The sequence below is a fragment of the Chenopodium album genome, chromosome 13, assembly GCF_948465745.1.
Source record: "Chenopodium album chromosome 13, dcCheAlbu1.1, whole genome shotgun sequence".
Classification (NCBI taxonomy): Eukaryota; Viridiplantae; Streptophyta; class Magnoliopsida; order Caryophyllales; family Amaranthaceae; genus Chenopodium; species Chenopodium album.
Window position 1 is genome coordinate 18,144,340 of NC_137846.1, and position 22,517 is coordinate 18,166,856.

Genomic DNA, 22,517 nt, shown 5'->3' on the forward strand with positions numbered 1-22,517 from the left:
ATGACATCGAGAGTTCCTTCCAAAAAGTTGAAGCACAACAAATAATAGTGATCCGGTAAAACAGCCGGAAAGAAAACCTACGTTTAAAACATAATCAGATACTTTAGAAAATAAACAAACATGTGTTTAGAACATGGTCAGATACTTTAAAACATAAATAAAAATAAATAGAACACAATAAAAAGAAAAAAAAAATATGTTACCAATTGAAAGTTGTTAAATGTTGTTACTTCGGCATTTGTCATTTCGTTTCTCATTTGATGAAACAAAGCTTTCTTTCTATCTTCCAAACTTTCTGTATTTTTGATGTATTTTTCAGTGCAAAGAATGAGCTGATAAAAAAAAAAGAAATTAAAACTTAAGTAATTACAACATTGACATATAATTAGAACATAATTAGAGATACTTTATAACATTGACATGTGATTTAGAACTCAATCAGAACTATTTTAAAACATCATTAGAAATACTTTAGAACATTGATATGTAAATTAGAATATAATCAGAATTAATTTAGAAAATAGACATATAAGTTAGAATATCATTAGAAATAAATAGAACTTAAAATTTCTTTATAGCATGATAAGAAAATAATAGTTAACCAAGTCAAAACTCTACACCAAAACCTTTAAAAAACAAAATAAAAAAAAAAACCTTTAGAACATAACCAAAATTACTTAAAAAAAAATAATTAACTAAGTCAATTCTCAACACCAAAACCTTCTTAACCAAATAAAACCACAAAAAACTAATCTTATATGTCTTGTATAATCTATGTGGTAAGATACTTAGAACATACATAGCATTCAGTAGAGAAAAAAAATCTACTCCTCTTGTCTACACCACGCCTTTTGTTTTGAAAACAAAAGCATCTGCAATGTTGTTGAACATGTGACTATTTCCTGAAAGACTATCCATCTCATCTCTCCTAATAGCCATTGCCGCTTTGTCTGCATACAAAACTTCCCTAAAATGAAAACAAAAACTATATTAAATCAAAACAGCATTTTGAATATAAGCATAATACTTTAGAACATAAGCACGTAATTTTGAACTTAAATATAATACTTTTAAACATAAGCATAGTACTTTAGAACTAAATTTTAGAACATGGAAAAGTAATTTAGAACATAACCAGAAATACTTTAGAACATAAACTATATTAAATCAAAACATAATTTTGAACATAAGCATAATACTTTAGAACATAAGCACATAATTTTAAACATAAACATAGAATTTTAGAACATAAGCATAGTACTTTAGAACATAAGCTTGTAACATTTAGAACATTTACTTAGAAAAAATATATAATTTAGAATTAAACTTGTAAATAATAACATAATTTATAGCTTTGAACAAATACTTTAGAATATAAATATCAAATTTAGGGCATGTGCATATAGTTTCAAACATGTACTTTAGAACATAAGCATCTACCTTAGAACATAAATACAATGTTTAGAACATAAGTATATATTTTATAACATAATCACATACTTTTATTATAAGAATATAAATATAGATTGATGAAATCTTACACATTATCTCCTTGAGCAAAAGCATACTCAGCTATCATTTTATGATCTACATTGTTGAAGAGTTTTTCATGATTAACCATAAAAGGCGAACGCAAGTACATTGGAAGTTTATCCTTTCCTCTTTTTTTCCTTGTTTCTTCTTCTTCTTCTTCTTCTTGTTTTTCTTCTTTCTTCCTATTCAATTGATTTAAAAAAAAAATCAAAAACTAAAATCAAATAATAACCAAACAACCGTCATAGCCTAAACCTAATTTCTAATGTTTTCAAAATAATTACCGTTGCTTATTCTCTTTGTTGTTCTTTCCTTCATCGTTCTTCTTTTTTTCTTTTTTGGTTTTGTTGTCCTCTTTTTCTTCATTCAATGTAGGTGGATGATCTTGATTCAAAAAATTCACAATTAACAAATTTACATAATTAATTTAGAACATAACCAAAAAAATTTAGAACATTAAAACAACTTTGACATAATCAGAAATTTATATCATACAAATTAAATATTATAAATATCCAATAAACATATAAGAAAAAAAAATTTTAAATAAGTTGAAATTACCAACTATTGGTGAGGGCGACAACAAATTGAAGCTTGGAGGAGAAATATCTTTATGTGTCTTTTTTGGAGGAATTGGTGTCTTTGCTGTGTCCTCATTCCTTTCCTCTTTCTTCTTCGTTGTACGCAAGAAAAACTTAAGCTTATTCTTTTGTCTAAACATAATCAAAATTACTTTAGAACATGGACAAGTAATTTAGAACATAATCAGAAATACTTTAGAACATAAACTTAAATACTTTAGAACATAATCAGAAATACTTTAGAACATAAACTTAAATACTTTAGAACATAATCAGAAATACTTAGAACATTATAAAAATAAGATAATTAATCTAAATCAAACATCAAAACCTTCATAACCAAATAATTATGTATGTGTTATTCTATTCCTAGTTCATAACCAAAGTTGTAAACTAATTAATTATGTAAAAATCACAACCAACCACACAAAACAAACTTGTAACAATATACCATAATAAAAAAATTCAACTAATAACAAACCCAAATCAAAACCAATATATATAACTAGAACACACAAACCATTAATTCTATATTAAAGTTTTACTAAATTATCCAACATATGTTCTAAACCAAAACCAATGTCTTAAATATTCCTATTATTAAGTTACATTGATTACCCTTCCTTTGCTTCAATTTTCTTGTTCATCTCTTTTTCCTCCTTTTCTCCTTCCTTGGTTTCTTCTTGCTTCTCCTCTTTTTCTTCTTCTTGCTTCTCTTCTTGTCCTTGTTCTTTCTTCTCATATTGTTCTTGTTCTTGCTTCTCCTCTTGTTTTTCATCTTTTCCTTCCTCTTGTTCTTCTTGCTTTTCTTCTTTCTCTAGTTTTTCTTCTTTTTCTTCCTCTTGATTTTCCTTTTTCTCTTTTAGTTTCTTTTCTTTGTGATCACTTTTCGGGTTTAGAAAATCACAACTAAGAACACGTTCAACCATTTGATAGAGCAACGGTGAATGAAAAAGAATATAAGAAAATAGTTATAACATAAGAACTTTGAAATATAAGTTCAAAATACTTTATAACAAAGACATGTAATTTGAATAAATGTGAAGTTACCAATTTGTGGTGAGGGCAACAAGCTTTTCTCTTCATTCTCCTTGCTTTTTTTGTCTTCTTTATTTTGTTCATCAATCTCATCATCATTCTTCTCCATGTTTCTCTCTTCATTATCCTCTTTGTTCACATTAAAAATATTAAGTAGAAACAATTAGTACACAACCTAGAAAAGTAAATAAGAAAATGAGTTTGAAAATAATGTGAAATTACCAACTATTGGTGATGGGATATCATCATTTTTCTTCTCATTGCTTTTCTTTTCTTCTTTGTTCTCTTCTTTTTCTCCTTCATTTGATATCAAATCTTCAAAATAATAATAAAAACAATATTAGAACATAAATTATATCATAAGGATTTGATTTGGAACATATACATTAACTTTGATTTAGAACATAAAGTGTAAACTTTAGAACCTATAGCGTAAACTTTAGAACATATAGCGTAAACTTTAGAACATAAGCATATACAAACACCTAAATTGTCTTTCCTTTCTTCGTTGTTCTTTTCTTTTTCTCCTTCATTTGATGTCAAATCTTCATAATAATTATAAAACACAATTTTAGAACATAATTATATCATAAGGATTTGATTTGGATATAAACACTTGATTTAAGAGCATCATTTAGAACATAGGTATAATTTAGATATTGAGCATGTAATTACCATGTCCCAATGTCTTTGGTGACTCTTCATCATTGAATTTCTTCCATGCTATGTTCATCAACATATCCAATTCTTCTATGAATGCCGGCTCATCGAAGAAATGTTGATCTTGACTAAGTATAGAAGGACTTTTCTTCGGTTGCTTTTCTTCTTTTTGGTTTTCCAATGGCTATATATAGGAATACATAATTTAGAGTCCAATAAGGCATTTATACATGTTGAACTATTATAAATATAAAAATTACACTTTAGAACATAGGTTGAATATACTTTAGAACATAGGCTGAAAATAGTTTAGAACATAACCAAAAGCTAATTTAGAACATAAGTAATTTAGAACATGATTATAATACCTTTGTGGTATACTTGCACCAAATGTTGTCTATAAAATGATGCATTTCCCAGTTGTTTCTTCCTCAACAAAGATATCTTTTGCTTGGTCCAAAATGCTATACATCTCTTTCACATTCGATGCAAGACTTTTTGCCAAATCTCCAAATTTGCTTAAAAAGCCCTAATAATTTAGAACATAAAGTAATGAATATTTACAACATTATAGAAATAAGTAAATAAATCAATAAAAAAAATATATTAAAACATTATACCATCATGTCATTTGGAGAAGTGATAGAATTACAAGCCATGGATTGTTTTTCCATAACTTTCTCCTTTCCTTTTTCTTTCCCTTGCTTTTTTGACAATGCCATGAGTTGTTTTTTCATTACTTTCTTCTCCCCTTGCTTTTCTCTACTTATCAAGGGTTGCTCTTTCTTCTTGCCTTTGTCTTTCCCTAGCCTTTTTTCCAATTCCTTTTTAAATATAAATTACAAATCTTTGAATACATGCATAAACATAATGTATGGATAAATATAAAACGATAATTACCATTGACGGACCTTCACTTTTCTTTTCCTTATCCTCCAATTCTTTCTTCTTGATTCGACCCTATAAATCATAATATGAATAAATTACAAACTTTAGAACATACATAATAAACTTTAGAACATAAAATAAACATGCATAATAAACTTTAAAACACATATACAATAAACTTTAGTACATATATTATAAAGTTTAGAACATATAGTACAAACTTTAGAACATATAGCGTAAAATTTAGAACGTAAGCATATACAAAAATCATACCATATTCAATTTCATTCTTTCCAGTACTTTTCCTTTTCCAAATCCAAGGTCTTTCTCAAACTTCAATCTTGTGTGAAACCTTTCCTGGTTCCACAATGCTATTAATGGAACTCCACATGGTATCTCCAACCCTTTCCTTTGTACACGATCAAAATAGGATACCTACAAGAATTAATTAGACTATTTTAGTGCATTTTTATCATAATATAAATAACATATATAAAGAATGGTAAAAAAAATTAAAAATTACCGTAAGAAAGATTAAAGGATCCGTGAAGAAAGATTCTCCATCTAGCCATTTTTTAGAACTTTTCATCAAGTGGTCCTTAACAAACTTGCACCAATCCAACTTAACTATATTCTTTATATCCTTGCAACTATACAAAAACTTAATGTATAGTTTTGTGCTATTAGTTGAACGGATGCAACTATTAACCACACAAACCAAGAAATTCCAAATGAATTCATCGGAAACTTGATCTTCTGCTTTATCTACCTCTTTCACCTTTTCCATCCTACTAATCAATTGTCCATTTGTTGGAGCACCCTGTAAGACACAAAATAAAATATATAAGTTAGAACATAGGTGGAAGTAATAATTAATATGTAGAAAATATTTTAGAACATAAGGATAAATTATTTTAGAACATAAGCATAAATCATTTTAGAACATAACAGGTTATAATATCAATTGATTTAGAACATAGAGTATAATTCAAAACAACACTAGTAAATAGGCAGAAAATATAATTCAGAACATAAGCCAAATAACAAGTTTAGAATACAAGCACCCAATAAAAATATTCATACCAATTCAAGGTGGAAGTTTTTTCTCCATTTTTGCATAAACTTTGCACATTCCACATTCGATTTTTCATTTGTATCATGAATTTCTACATCTCCCATTGGCAATCCATATGTCATATGAACATCAATTTCATCAAAGAATATTTCTTCTCCTCTCCCCGGTAGTATTAAGCAACATCTTTTGGGATTAAAATTTGTAAGAAGTTGTTATGTCAACCTAGATTTAAACTAAAGGTTTATAATACAAAATACATGTAGATTAGGATAGAAATAAAAATAAAAATTAACATAATAATTAAATTTTAGAACATTAATTAGAACCTTATAAGAATTAGAACATAATAGTTGATCTTTAAATCATAAAAACAGAAATAAAACTTAATGCTAGTGCTTACCAAGAATCAACATAATGTGGTGCATCCAATTCCAAAAAAGCTCCAAATCCAATTTCCTTAATTGTTTTTTTTATGCTTATCAGAAAGACCTACCAACACTTATTTCATCAATTCCTTAGCAGTAACTCTTTGATAAGCCGATCTCTTATTTTTTTCCTCTTTGATTACTTTGACATCCTCATCATCCTTTTGTTTTTCAATCTTTCTTTTCTTACTTTTCACATTTTTTTCCAGAACCACTTGAAAAAAGTAGAACATTAGAAAGAATTTTAACATAACAAAAACATGAACTCTTTGATAAGCCGATCTCTTATTTTTTTCCTCTTTGATTACTTTGACATCCTCATCATCCTTTTGTTTTTCAATCTTTCTTTTCTTACTTTTCACATTTTTTTCCAGAACCACCTGAAAAAAGTAGAACATTAGAAAGAATTTTAACATAACAAAAACATGAACTTTAGAACATCAGCATAAAGTGTAGAACATAAGTATATAGTTTAGAATACATGTACTTGTTAAAAACATGTTTTTTAGAACATAAGCACATAGTTTACAACATGAGCATATAGTTTTCTAACATGCGCAATCATATCAGATTATAAGAATACAAATTAGGAAAAAAAAAGATTTGAATTAGAACATGAACTTTAGAACATAAGTTTATTGTTTAGAACATTTAACTTAGAACATAAGCATATAGGTTATTGTTATAAAAATAAAATTTAGAACATATTTATATAATTTAAAACATAAACTTGGAAATGTAAGCATGTATCTTACAAAAATGAAGTTACATATTAATTAAATCATTTACTTTAGAACATAAGCATGAATGTAGAATATAAACATGCAATTTATGACATAAGCATATAATTTAGAACATCAACAAGTAATTTAGAACCTTTTTACTATCATTTTTCACGTCCTCTTTTTCATCATCTTTCTCCTCCAACTTTGGTCCATCCATCTCATCATCTTGATCATCATCCTCATCATTGTCATCATCTTCTTCTTCCTTTTTTTTTTTTTTTTCATTTTTCTAGGTGGTTGAATCCTTGATGGAAGCTTGCTACTTTTTTTTTTTTTTTCGTTTTAGACTTTGCACATGTTTCTCAAATTCAGCTTTGTCAATTACTTCCGCTTCATTTTCAACAACTTTCCTTTAAAATCAAATATAAATTATTTAGAACATATATTCAAAAGTACTTTAAAACATTGACATGTAATATAAATAATTTCAAACATATATAATAATCTTTAGAACATAATAGAAAACTTTAGATCATAATAGAAATACTTTAGAACATAATAGAAAACCTTAGAACATAATAGAAATACTTTAAAATATAAATAGATATACTTTAGAACATAAGGGAAAACATTAGAACATAAGGGAAAAATAATACATAAACTTTAATTACCTTTTTCTTCCATAAGTAATTTTATCATCTAGTATAATAGTAATTTCTTCTTCTGATTTTTCTTCATTTTGGCCTTCCATTTTGCTGCAATTTTAAGAAATCAAAAACATTAGTAACATTCCAACATTAGTAATATATTTTAAACATAGGAATAATTTAGAACATGTTGAAAAATAGTTTAAAACATGCTATGATAATTATATCATTAACAATTAAGAACACAGCAAGAGGTAGATTTAATTTTTGTTCTCTTGTTGCACTAAATCTATTCATTATCCAAATAGTACTTGATTAGTACTATTTGAATGGAAGCTTTATTAGTACATCACTGTTCTAATATAACAATGACATTTTTCAATGACAAAATAATACTCATTCAATAAGTTGTTCTTTGCAATGGAGTCCTTTGCAATAGACATCATTTATCAAGGGCATCACAAAAACAAGTTGTTCAGGAATGTCACTAAGGATGAAAGTCTGACTGAACCGCACACGAAGTAATACACAAGTTGTCTTTGTAGGCATTATATAGTTTTAACTCTTTCAAATATTCATTCAAGTCCAATGCATTTAAAGGTCTTTCAAGATTCAAGCAATTTCTAAACCAATAATCACCAACTTCCTCAAATTATTCCCAATTAACGGAAGAGACCTCATATAAAAATAAAAAAAAAGCAACGAGACTTGTTTTAATATAAAAATAAAAAAAAGCAACAGAAAAGAGCTAGCATTTTTGCAAGATTCAAGTATACATTCTGACTGTTGGGAATCAGATCTCAGTCAAGATCAGTAACTATTGGCACCAAAGCAATTTTAGCTATACACTAACATCAGATCACTACACTGCTATACACTGATATCAGATCACAAGCCTCATTAGTGGAAAGTACATCACTTCAGACTTCAGAGTAAGAGAATGAAGCTACAAGTTTCAAGCTGGCTAGATACTTGTCAGCATTTTGCAAATAGCACCGTTTCATAAACATATATAAAGAGGAATCAATCCATGAAATTTACTCCCTCCATCCCAGAAAAGTATGAAACACATCCTCCACCTTCCTGATATGCCCTCCCAAAGTCATCCAGTGCACAATTAGACAACCAATCACATGAAAGGATGAAATACATACTCCGCATTGCACTCCCAATTTCGAAAAAAAAATCTTGAATCTATGCCTTATTTAGAATCTCTTAAGGCTTTAAGCAACAAAACCAAATCATATTCTCAAATTATCAATGCTTGGATCAAATATTAACTTTTACAAATAAATACATTAATCAGCATAATAAATTCAATTAACTAAAATTAAAAGATAATAGATTTGAAATACTAACCGGCAGAAGTATAATTAGCCTAATCAATAGCACAATGACGAAAAAATTAACCTGAATTGTTCACTCTATCGTACTAGATAAAGTCTAACAAAATGTTCAAGATCTTGCTTGAAAGACTTCCTGCCAAAAAAAAAAAAAACAGAAAAAAGGATAAAGGTGTTTTTTTAGCAAAAATCGAACTAATTCGAACAAAAAAAATTCAAATATTGATATTAATTTGCAAAAACGAACTAGTTTGAACCAAAAAAAAATCAACAGATTTATATTGTTCGAACAAAAATCGAACTAATTAATTCACAAAAATTGAACAAAAATTGAACTAATTAATCTGAAAAAATTGAACAAAAATCGAACAGAATAATTCGTAAAAATCGAACAAAATAATTCTCAAAAATCGAACAAAATAATTCGTAAAAATCGAACAAAATAATTCACAAAAAAATTCGAACCCTAAATTTGCAAAACTCGAACTCAAAAAATCGCACTTGAACAATCATGCTAATTTGAACCAACAAAAATCGCACTTGAACAAAAATCGCACTAAAAAAATGAACCTTAAATTCGAACCCTAAAATCGCAAAAATCATATCGAAAAATCGCAAAATCCAATTGAGCATCATGCTAATTTCATGAAAATTTGAACAAAATTGAAAAGAAAAACATACCTGAAACGAAAATCCTTCAAATTGCAACTTCTATGGAGATTTTTGGGGGTTTGAGGAGAGAGAAAATGAGAGATGCGTGAGTAAGAGAGAGAAAGTTAGAGGAGAGAGAAAAATTTGGGCGGTGGGTAAGGGGTTAGAGGGAGGATACGTGTTCTAATCTAAACCGTTTAAAATAACTTAATCCTACGGCTGAGATGGGTTCTTATATAAGTAGGGTTCTTATATAAGAAAGGGTTCTTACCGGATCCCTCCCCTATATATATATATATATATATATATATATATATATATATATATATATATATATATATATATATATATATATATATATATATATATTTCCCCCTCCCCACTCACACCACACGCACCACCTGTGCATCGGCCGCCTATAGCAGCAGTGTAATACACTGTATTTTTGTATGGTTTATAAATTAAAGTATTATTTTATAACGTATTTAAATAATTTGAAATGAATTATTTACGTTATTTTAATATTTAAAAAGGAGTATTTAAATTAAAAACCCATTTATTATTTATTTATAAGGTTTTGAAAATATTCTATTTTTATATTTATAAACTTTGGGGCATCCTTAATTTATAAAGGAGTTTTAAAGTCAAAAGAATTTTAAATAAAATCAAAAGACCAATTTGAGTGGAATTGGGAATTATTAAAGATAAAATGGGAAAATCAAGGGGGGAGAGGGTTTCAAAGAAGAGTATAAATACTCATCCTAACGCAAAAATCAGATTTTAGCCCAAGGTGATAATCCAAAGAGGTAAACTCTATCTCTTTCCTAGTTTTCCTTCTTAATTCCTTGCCCCTTCACCTCACACATGCCACCTACACACACACGGTGACTGGCCACCACCACCGCTTCCACCCATCGGCCAGCAACCTGTAGGAGTTTATATGCACTATAAAGCGGAAAATCATGAATCATATTCTATCAAGCACCTAATCCCAAGATCGAATGCATAACACACAAGACATATAATCATACCTTTGAAGCGTGAATTCCACGTAGCTATTTGACAGGAAAATCAGGAAGAGAATAGAGCCCCAAGCGTTGTTCCTCTACTTAGTCCACGAGCTTCGATCGAGCCATCCACCAATACTAGATTGGTCGAGTGAAAGGGAAAACCGCGATCGCCACCTTTAATGGACAAAGTCGACCACCACGAACCACCTTGAGAGGCGCCGGGAAGGAGAGAGTGCCGTGAGAGAGAGAGATTTGAGGGGCTTGGTCTCGTGTTTGTTAACTCAAGTTTTGATCTTACTAATCATTTGAATTGCATCATTATGCAAACCCTAGGCACCTAGTCTATTTATAATCATATTATAATTAGACTAGGTTAGAAAGCCCAAAACCCTCCAATCCTTTCCATATGGCCGACCATACTAGGGGATGAGTCCCATCATGGGCCTCGTCCTCTCGTGCTCGATCTAGGCCCTTTGTGTGACCTTATAGGATCCGTCCAATTGGGCTTTGGCCTATTTTACTAGTCCAAAGATCGTTAGTACCTCTAGCTATGATATAACGATGACCCAAATGTACAAACTTAATTATCTCCATAATTTGATCCATTTATAAATCTAGTAATTGCACATGACGAAGACAGAATTCCTTCAATCTCCCACTTATCTGAGACAAGTGTGTAATATTCAAATTCCTTAAGTCAATATGTGTCGATTTGATAATATGATTGCATCACATGTCGAGATCATATTAATCTACAAATAGTTTCTTGAAATATGAGTTAGAATTACAAAACCAAATGATTACTAAGTAATACATTTGAACGCGGCCACGTATTTTCTGAATTCTCCCTCTTCAAGCGACCATGACATATTCCCTAATTTAATAGGTAGACTCAATCCAATCTTGTGACAACAAGGCTCCCACTCAACTTTTGAAATAACCAGGAAACATCCTTTATAGCCTCCAGTTACGGGAAGACATTTGAATGCCCCACACTCAAAACATCCATTGAATGAAATCAATGTTCCACTCATGTAAAAGGAATCCACTAATATATCCGGAAGCTCTATACTTGAGCTTCAAAGTAGGTCAATAGTTCGATCATGCATCATTCATGCACATCCAAGTGATTGACCGAGCATCACTATGCCCCTATAGCCCATGAAACTGCGCTACCTAATCAATCTTACATGCTAGTCCAATTATTGAAATCATTTATGTCCACTTTAATGATTTCGAACTAGGAATCTAAATAATATATGAATTTTGTTCACTTGTGGGTTTTCATTCACCAGGTCATCAACCTGATGAGCCCATCAATTCATAATTATTTTGGACATTTTATTTAATTTCCAAAACCATAATTAAATAAGAGAAATGAAATTTCTATTTTAAACATAATTCTGGAAATATATGCATTCCTTATGTAATATGTTTTCTCAAAACATACATAACTTAAATTACATAACTTGCTTCAATTCAAGTCTTTAATATGACTCTCATATCTTAGTCTATGGAAGGGGTTTAGTGATTTCTCACTCATAATAAAACTTTACAAATCACGACATCCCGCTTGTCATTGATCTCATAAACGAGATGATATCTCATATCTATTTGTTTGGATTCGTGATGTGACCTTGGCTCCTTCGTTTTGGCAAAGGTGTCCTTTTAGTCACAGGACAATTTGATCCAAACTTCCTCCTTAACTACACTTACTGTAGCTAAATACATATATTTTGACATTGAGTATGCAACAGTGTTGTGCTTTGAACTCTTCAAGCTTACTGTACTTCTCCATTTAGACATAAAATGTATTTAGATCAACATCTAAAGTCATCTTGCCTGTTTGGAAAACTTGCAACCGTATAACCTTTTGACAACTCATTCACTTTTAACACCATAAACTAGAAACATTCCTTTAGTGCTTCTCAAGTGCTCAAGGATTTGCTCTTGGCAACTTTTAGTATGCTTATTCTGAATTTACTTGAAACCTGTTACACATGCACAAGTCATATGTAACATCTTGCTTTGTACATATCATGGTACATATAATGGACCCTTTTGCAAAAGCATGAGGTACACTATCTATACAACTCAACTCTATTAGCTTTTGAAGGCACTGAGTTTTTTTGAGCGTAATACCATGAAACGTGGGAAAACATCCTCTCTTAGAGTCTTGCTTCATGAACTTGTCAAGATCCTTATCAACATAAGTCTCTCGATTCATTCCAATCATTATTCAAGATTCATTTCGTGGATCTTGATTTCCAATATGTACTTAACATCTCCTAAGTATTTCATATAGAAACAACTCCTTGACCATTACTTGACTGATTCAAGCATTGATATGTCATTTCATATGAACTGTATGTCATCCACATACAAGACTAAGAAGACCAATTGCTCCCACTAAAATTCTCGTCTCTATAAGATATCTTTCTCGTTCTCTAAGGAAATCAAACTGTTTGATTGCCTAATCGAAACGAATGTTCCAACTCCCTGATGCTTACTTCAATCCATTAATTGAATTACTGAAGTTCGCAAAACTTTCTAGGATTTCTGGATTTCAAAACTTTTAGGTTTTATCATATACATATCCTCCATAAAGAACATTTCAAGAAGGTGATTTTGATTTCCAATGCTAAACTTCGTAATTGAAATCAGCAATCACTAGAAGAATCCGAATAGGCTTACACAACTAATAGGTTTGACCCCATTTGTAAGACTATCATGGACTAACACATCTTTACAGACATGGAGTCCATTCTGGATTTCATAGCCTTAAGCCACTTCCTGAGTTGGCACTTACCCAAAGCTTGCTTATAGGGTATGGGTTCCAACCATTCCATTAGGAAAATTTTAGAATCCATCTTTTCTCAGAATTTCAACAAACTGTTTGTTTTAATCCTAAGTAATCTACGATAGTTGTGAGCAACAATAGAATTATTCTCTTAAACTCTTTGAAGTCTTTCATTCAAGTGGGACGATAGAAGCCTCGCTAGTTGAATCATCTTGCTTCGACATATGATTTATCAAATTAGCTGATTTCATACGCCCCCGTCTCTGATGTAGTGTTATCCACATCCATTTGTTGCTCGTCTCGCAACCTCATCGAGATCTAACTTTACTCCCACTTGGCTTTGTAGGAAGAGATTTCTTTCTATAAAGACACTATCGTGAGCAACAAACACTTTGTTATCTACGCGATTGTAGGAATAATACCTCTTGGTTTCCATGGGAAAAACCCATGAATAACTATTGACTTGATTTAGGGTGTATTATGTCATCTTTGTAAACATTTTACATCGATTTCATAACCCTTAATCTTGTTTTTGAAAAGACAACTTTTGGAACATTTCCAAATCATAACTTTTATGACGTCTTCTCAATTGCTTTGGTTGAGTATTTGTTTATTATAGTTGCAATTGTTGTTTTAATATGTGTCCTCAAAATGATATTCGTAAATCATTAAAGCTATTCTAGGATCGAACCATGGCAAGCAAAGTTTGATTCCTTCTTTAAACATACAATTTAATTGTAGTGTTCCTGAAATGTGAATTAATTCAACAATTCCCTTAGATGATCATTGATTTTGAGTTAAATATTTATCACAACAATCATATTGTGGTGTTAAATTGTTTATCTCAAATTGATTTTACATTTCATTTTGAAATTCTTGAACTTTTCAATGATTCCAAGCTTTACTTCATTAAGTAATTATCAACATAGTTACTTAAATCGTCAGTAAAAGCAATAAAATAGTTAAATCTCTTTGCTAATTTTTTAAACTTATTGGTCCACACACATAATATGTATGAGTTCCAAAAGGTCATTAGCTTCTCACCCTTTTAACTAAAAGGCAACTTGGTCATTTTACCTTTATCAAGCATGACTTTTAATTCTCAAGTGATTCATAACCAAATAAGAGTAAGAGTCCATCCAATTGTTACTTTGGATGTGCAAATTGGTTACGTGACCTAACCTTACTTTGTTATAAGTAAGTTTATCTTTTAATCATCTAAATTTCTTTTGTGATCTACTTTTATCAATGTCATAAACAAAATTAACTCGTATCTAGCAAAATGAATACAATTTTTATTACGTTAGTCATGAATCAACACTTGTCTATGCCAAGTAAAACCGAATCAGTATTTAAACCAAAACTGAAAATTGTCTCATCAAAAATGGAAATCGTCTAAAATCATCATAAAAATTCAGAAATTAAAACTATGAAGCTATCTTTGGTCACTCGAACACTTATAATGCACCTTCAAGCTTTATCTCCATGCTAGCTTCACTTGTTTGCAGTTCCTGTGCAACATTGATAATGTTAGGCATTGTAACTTGGTATCACATACCTAAGTGAAAGTTAAAATGTTTATAACAAGAGTGTTAGGTAACTCTTACATGTCACTTTATCCTAGTGAGGACATCCTTGTTCAAGCTCTGGCTTATTCTCCTTTCAGGTAATTCTCTGCTTGATTCTTGAGTAAATCAACTAGCTTGACCGCAAAATCCTCATCATCTTGAGAAAGTTTCTCGAGGTCAAAACCATCATGTAGAGAATGCAGAATTATATCATGAACCTGATGATCTTTGTATGGTCTCCCTAACATACTTGTAGGGAATATTTCAAGCTATCCTACACTTGAGCCCCACTGTGATCATACACTTAAGTATGGTGGCATCCAAAGGGAAGGAAGCTAGAGCAAAAGAGTCGCTAAAAAGTTTTAGGAACTTGTAAACCGTTCACAGGGTGAAGGTTACACCCCTTAACGATCCAGGAGATTGTTAACTCCAATAGGTTTAGAACCAAGACTGGTATTCGGGGATGAAGGTACAAATTCAATCTAAAAGAGAAAGAACCTGCCCTAATAATAGGCCTCTACTTTATTCTTCTCGTATTCATGTGCGCTTTCTGACTAACATACAATCAACAAATTAACCCTAAACCTGTTTATCTATGTTGGTTGAACTTTAATGCACAAATTAATCTATTATTGGCGATCACTTGAATTATAATCATATTATCCCTAACCAAGATTATTAATTATCTTATTAAGATTACAAGTACAAATTCCCCTTAAACATGCATAAAAGGCGTGATCAAGCAATAACAATAAAAATAAATATCAAGCGACATAATAATAAATCACCATCAATAATAATATTCAATCTCAAAGCATAATAATAATAGAAAGACCCTAGGCATGATACTAACAAGATTAATAACAAACCCTAGCATGTCACTAAACATTAAAGATCAATTAGCCCTAACATGATACTAGGAAAGAAATAGGAAGCATCATAATATCAGAAATATTAGTTAATCCTAAACATGATACTAGGAATTAATATGATTAAAGCATAATTTCTATATCAAAAGAATAACAATCAAATTACTTACTTGGATGCCTCGTACCTCTTTCTAATAACAAAATACACACGTTAGTAACTTCAAGGATAAATCAAAGAATGGAATTAAATAAAAAGAAAGAGTTAAAAAGTTTAGACTGGATTTGGACCAAACTCTCAGAAATCATCAACCTTTCACGTCTAGGGCGAAGGCAACTTCGAACTTGGCTAGCTGTGTCTAGAACTAATGTATGAGGAATTGTGAGAGGGAAGGTTAGAAAAAGAATAGAGAGAGAGGGAAAGCTTCTAGCTTTAGAGAGAGAAAGAGAGAGATGATGATTGTTGATTGTAGATGATGATTGAAAACGGAGGTCCAGGGACCCTATTTATAAGAAAATAGTCCGGAATTGATAGAAACGAATCAGAGTTCGAAAAGGAATAAAACACGCTTCTGTCACCAACGACAGGACTTGTCGCCAGGCGATAGGCTTTGTCGCTAGGCGACAAACCTGTCGTTTGGCGATGCAAGACAGTTTTTGCGGATTTTGTTTTTATCATATCTTTTGATTCAGAAGTCTAAATAAGTCATATAATATGTCGTTGAAAAGCTCTTGAAGTCTACTTTCTAACCCTATCAGAATAAAATTAAAATATTTTGTAGATAAAAAGATATGGCCGAAATAGTTGAAGGGTATCAGTTTTGGATAATGTTTCGTATTCTATTCATATCTTTTTCGTTATAGGTCGGAATTAATATTATAATATATCATTGGAAAGATAATTTCAAGATCTATCAAACCATATAATATTTGGATAAATATTATGAGGCACAAAAATAATATCTGACTTTCTTTGAACATCTTTAAATTCGAATAGAATTAGGACTTGAAAAAGGAAAGTTTTAAAAAAGGAAAGTTTTTATTCAATTTCAAATTCTATGATCTTATCTTTTCAAAAAAGGATAATTAAGATCTTTTAGAAACTCATAGAAGTTTCTAATTAATCCTAATTAGTTTAGGAATAGGATTAAACCTTTGGACCCTCCACATGATCATTGGTTCGTAGGTAAAATCCGGTTTGAGCCCAGTTTAGTATTTTGGCCATAACTTCCTCATTATTCATCGAAATTGGGCTTATAATATATCGATGGAAAGGTCTTTTCAAGCCCCATCCAAATACACTATTATTGGACCATATCATGGACCAAACTAAAGCGGACTGCACGTTTTTCACAAATAAGGTAAGAAAAGAAATATTTTCAATAAGAGAAAGAAGAGATATTTTAATAAAAACATCCTCATCACTAGACTTTTTACACTTTCACTTCGTTCGATAATCAAATGACATGAAAGGTATTCATCACTGGGTTTGGTTTTGGGAAGACACATTTGGGTGTCTACAATACTCATGCGGTTAAACAATTGAACCATCATATCCACATGAATATGTACTGATTAGCCTGGCATGAGTTTTCTCAAAATTATCTCGCCATTGATCTTGTAGGTTTCAAACCTAATATTTCCAGTCCAGGAGTCGTCGTTCTTGGGAACCACATTATGATTTCCTCGACGTTTCCATCAAACTCTCCATCAACATGGGAATTTAGTATTCCATTGCAAACATCACGTAAGCACTTGAATAAGAGATAAGGTTCATAATCCATGAATCTTCTAGCCCAATCCTCTGGAATAGAAGACAACATTACATATGCGACTCTCTTAGAATCTGAAACATTTCTCAAATGCTTCTCAGGAGTCATGCCTGGACTAAATCTGCCCTCGATTGGTAAGTCTAAACAAAATTCGAGATTTTCGTTCCTTAGAACACTTTCTAAGTTCGCTTTCCCAATCGTTGAAGTTGAGAAAGTTAAGCCTTGTTTTCATTGTTGGTGGTAAAGCATTACTGTCTTCATTGTTACGGCTATCCATCTATGTCAAAATAAGACAAAGTTTAATAATTATGTTTAATTTAAAACTTAAAGTACCATAAACAAATTAATTAGGTAACTTTAAAAGCACTTTATTCAATAATTAAATGATCCCAATTGAATTTTAAGTGATTCTAAGACCCTTTATTTGTGCAATAATTGACTGGACTTTGGCCCTACCATCAACCATTACATTTTCAAGGTGAGTAAACTCTTTACTGATTACAACTCTTGTAACTCTTGGTTGAATAATTAATCATCACATGTTTAATTATTACCCCTTGCTTGAAGGTTCTAAACTCTTTAGGTAACCTTGTTGAGCACAACCAATCTAAATTGTAAAAGTTGATTTACCCCAACTCTCCCAAGATATAAAATGACAGCCAGCTTTGGCATGACCTATCATAAATATCAAAGGTTTATTGGGTTTTTAATTGGAAAAGCAATCTCAATATTACCAGGACCTAGATTTATTATGTTGTGATATTTAGTGAACTCTAGCACATCATCAATCAACATAAATAAAATCTAACATGCATAATCTACTAATGCAATAAAACATGACATAGTATGGCCCCTTAGTCCTAAGAAAACTAGAAATGAAAATGCTCCCACTTGAACCATCATGGATCTCCATCTACCTTGCTCCTTTGGGCCTTCACTTCATGGGCTTCTTTAGACTAAATTATTTAAATAACTAATCTATTTACTTTAAATAAAAGTTACAAAAATACTTCACGGTACGCAGACCATATTTAGATTACATAAATACATCACGATGCGCAGATCGTATTTAGAATCTATGGGCCATACCAGTCTAAATATAGCAATATAATATCATATATTATAAAAGTGCCATATAATAAATCACTTAGCATGCTTGTCTAAACTACAACATCGAATGTTCATAATTAAGGCAACGCATTTTCTAAAATATCTCATATTTTAAATCATAATTAGATAATATCATATATTATTCATGACCGTTTATAAAATATCATATATTTTAATTTAGGCATGAGATAAAATCAAATCTTATTTTAATCTAGAAAGATAAATCATATTTAATCTTCCATGATTATCCTAACAAACTTAGGATATTCTATCCTAATTATTAGCCAATCAAATAATTTAAAAATCAATTATATCCTAATCTAATTATGGGATAATCTCACTATTTAAATCAATTATTATCCTTTTGGAATATGCTCATAATATCCTAATCAATCTTATCCAAAATTAACCACTTAATCATGGATAATTACCAATTTAACAACTTTAAATATGGATAATATCAAATTTAACAACTTTTGTAAGTTTTGATTTTCTCCTAAACAAAAGATTTTTAACCAAAATAAAAGATCATATTTTTCAAAATATCTTATTTTATCCCAAAATAAATCATATTTATCTTGAAATATTTTAAAACAAAATAATTAAAATTAATTTTTTTTTTTGAAAACCGTCCGCCACCTCGCCGACCACCGTGGTTGGCTAGCTTCTGCCGAAGCTAGCCACGGTGGCTGGCTGCCAGCAGCAGCCACTGCCGCAAAGGACAGTAGCGAGCAATAGCAGCAGCAGCCACGGCAGCAGCGTGCAACGCTTGCACAGCTGCTGCCCAACCACCTTGGACCGTCACCCTCCCTTCCCCTCCCTCTTGGACTACCAGCAGGTCGGCAGCCGCCGTGGCTGCGCCACCCAGCCGCGGCTGTCGGCCATTAAATTTTTATTTTTTTATTTTTTTTATTTTTTGGTTTTTAATTTAATCAAAATAACTTTTATTAAAACTAAATTAAATCAGTCCAAAATTTTTAATTAAATCCCATTCAACTTTAAAATTAGTGTTTATCATAAAATTAATCCCAATTTAATTCTAACTCTTAAAATTAAATTGATGATCATACACAAAATATTTTTATGCATAAATCAATCCGATTAAAATTATGAAACAGAAAACAATTCGAATTAAATCAAAATTAAGCACAAAAATCATATTTTAGGGCTATTAATTTCGAAAAATTCAAAATTATTAGGGTTAGGGTTTGAAAATTTCGAATGATCTTGGGCTAAAATTCGGTCCTCTTCATGGATATTTGAGCATAATTAAATCATATTCAATCAATTCCAAAAGTTTAATCACATTAAAAATAATAATTAAACCATAATTAAATTAATTTCTCCCTCTTAATTGATTATAAAATTAACAAGGACTTCAAATAATTGTATTATTATAATCTAGCGCGTTCATGCAAGAGGCTAACTGATACCACTGTATGAGTTTATAGGCACTATAAAGCGAAAAATCATGAATCATATTCTATCAAGCACCTAATCCCAAGATTGCATGCATAACACACAAAACATATAATCATACCTTTGAAGCGTGAATTCCACATAGTTATTTGACAGGAAAATCAGGGAGAGAATAGAGCCCCAAGCGTTGCTCCTCTACTTAGTCCACGAGCTTATCACCACCTTTAATGGACAAAGTCGACCACCACGAACCACCTTGAGAGGCACCGAGAAGGAGAGAGTGCCGTGAGAGAGAGAGAGAGATTTGAGGGGCTTGGTCTTGTGTTTGCTAACTCAGGTTTTGATCTTACTGATCAATTGAATTGCATCAACCTGCAAGCCCTAGGCACCTAGTCTATTTATAATCATATTATAATTAGACTAGGTTAGAAAGCCTAAAACCCTCTAATCCTCTCCATATGGCCGTCCATACTAGGGGATGAGGCCCATCATGGGCCTCGTCCTCTCGTGCTTGATCTAGGCCCTTTGTGTGACCTTATAGGATCCGTCCAATTAGGCTTTGGCCTATTTTGATTAATTATTGTTTTGGGTGTTGGGTGTTGGGTGTTGATTTGATTTTGTGTGAAAAAAAGCCCCAAATTGATTAAACTCATTTCTAATTTGATGTTATTGAAGAAATTTGATTGTGGTTTATTAATACAATTGAAGTTAATGTTTTTAAACAAAATTACAACAAGTTTAAGGATTTTTATATTGCTGGAAATTTTATCTAGAGGGTAAAATAAATAATGTATTCTTGAAAGGATTTTTAGTTAGCCATTAATTGGGAATAAAAATAGGTAGTTCTAATTAAATTTCAGCATGTTTTAAACGGTTTAAAAGTGTTTTAAGGAGTGTATATATTGCTGGAAATTTAACATGAATAGGTATTAATATCTCTTGGTATTTGTGGGTTGTAGGAAACTTCCAAGTGAGTGATTTCGTGCAATCATAGCGATTTAAGATAATATTTGAGGTACGTTCGTGTACCCGGGAATTATTAAAGCGTGTAGAAGAATGCTAGGACTTGTGTAATTATTTCCAAGTTAGTATCATTTTAGGTATTGATTGGAATTATTGGTTGGATTGATTTAATGATTGGTTTGTAAGACGTGAATTATTTGATATGAATTATTGATGGAATTCATGATGTTGCAATAATTTATATGGTGTAGACACCTACTTTTAGCTTCCTGTCCCGACAGGAAGTACGATGGTGTTACAAAAGTCCGTTCTTCATGGTAGATCAAATTTGAAATGTTTATGGACTACGAAATGCATATGAAGTAAGTTAAAACCCATATTTGATACCAAGTTATCTTAAAGCCTAGTCCAGTTAATTAGGCCTAAAACGTGCTCATACATGTTTAATCATAATTAATAACGGACCCCAAATGCGTCAAATGCAATGATTGGATCTAATGGATCTTACATTGTTGAAAACCGAGCCATTAAGATAAACCAATCATCAAATTTCCATGCAAGGATAATATAGATGGATATCCCTTCCAAAGAGCTTTTCAACGGTATATTATAAGCCCAATTCCGAGTTGGAAGTAGTTATTGAAAGGAATGGTGTCCTTCGAACAAGTGTACTATTCCGTTAGCGGGTTCAGAATTATTAGAAAGCTAATATATTCAGTAAGGTCAAGTGATCGGAATGCCTGGGTGGAGGCCGCTTCCGATCAGTAATATTAATGGATAATTAATGTTACAGCTTAATCTTGACTGAACCCTTCGGGTCACTCCCAAGCATTCAACAAACCGAAACGACGAATTAATTCGGAAGGAATTAATGAGTCGACCGAGTAATATTAATTTAGACGTCAGAAATTCGAGCTTAGAGCGTCGAAACCGAGCGTCGGAAGTCGAGTCGAAAAATAGTGAAAGACGAGACGAGAAATAGTAATAAATCAACAAAAGACCAAAATACCCCTAGCGTCGGAATGCCCAAGCAAACCGAGTGCTAAGGGCGTATAGCCTAGCATGGTGGCTAGCATGCGCACCAAGCCGAGCCTAGGCTGGCTGGTGCGTGCTAGCGCACTCATGCTAGCATCGCAAGGCTAGGCGCTGCCTAGTGCGTGCTAGCATGCTAGGCGCAGCCTTGCGCGCGCAATAGCTAGCAAGCCATGCCGCAACAAGCTGCTGGAGCTAGCACGCTAGGCGCGCCAGCTCGCCACAGCTAGCAGCAGCATGGCTAGGCCATTGCTTGCTGCCTAGCAGCGCTGGCCAAGGCACAAGGCCAGCAGCAGCAGCCCGCACAAGCATGCTGGGCGTGCTGGCCAGCAGCGGCTGGCAGCCCGCATGCGAGTGCTGGGCTTGCTGGGCGTGGCTGCCACGGACAGCAGCACATGGCAGCCCACCTTG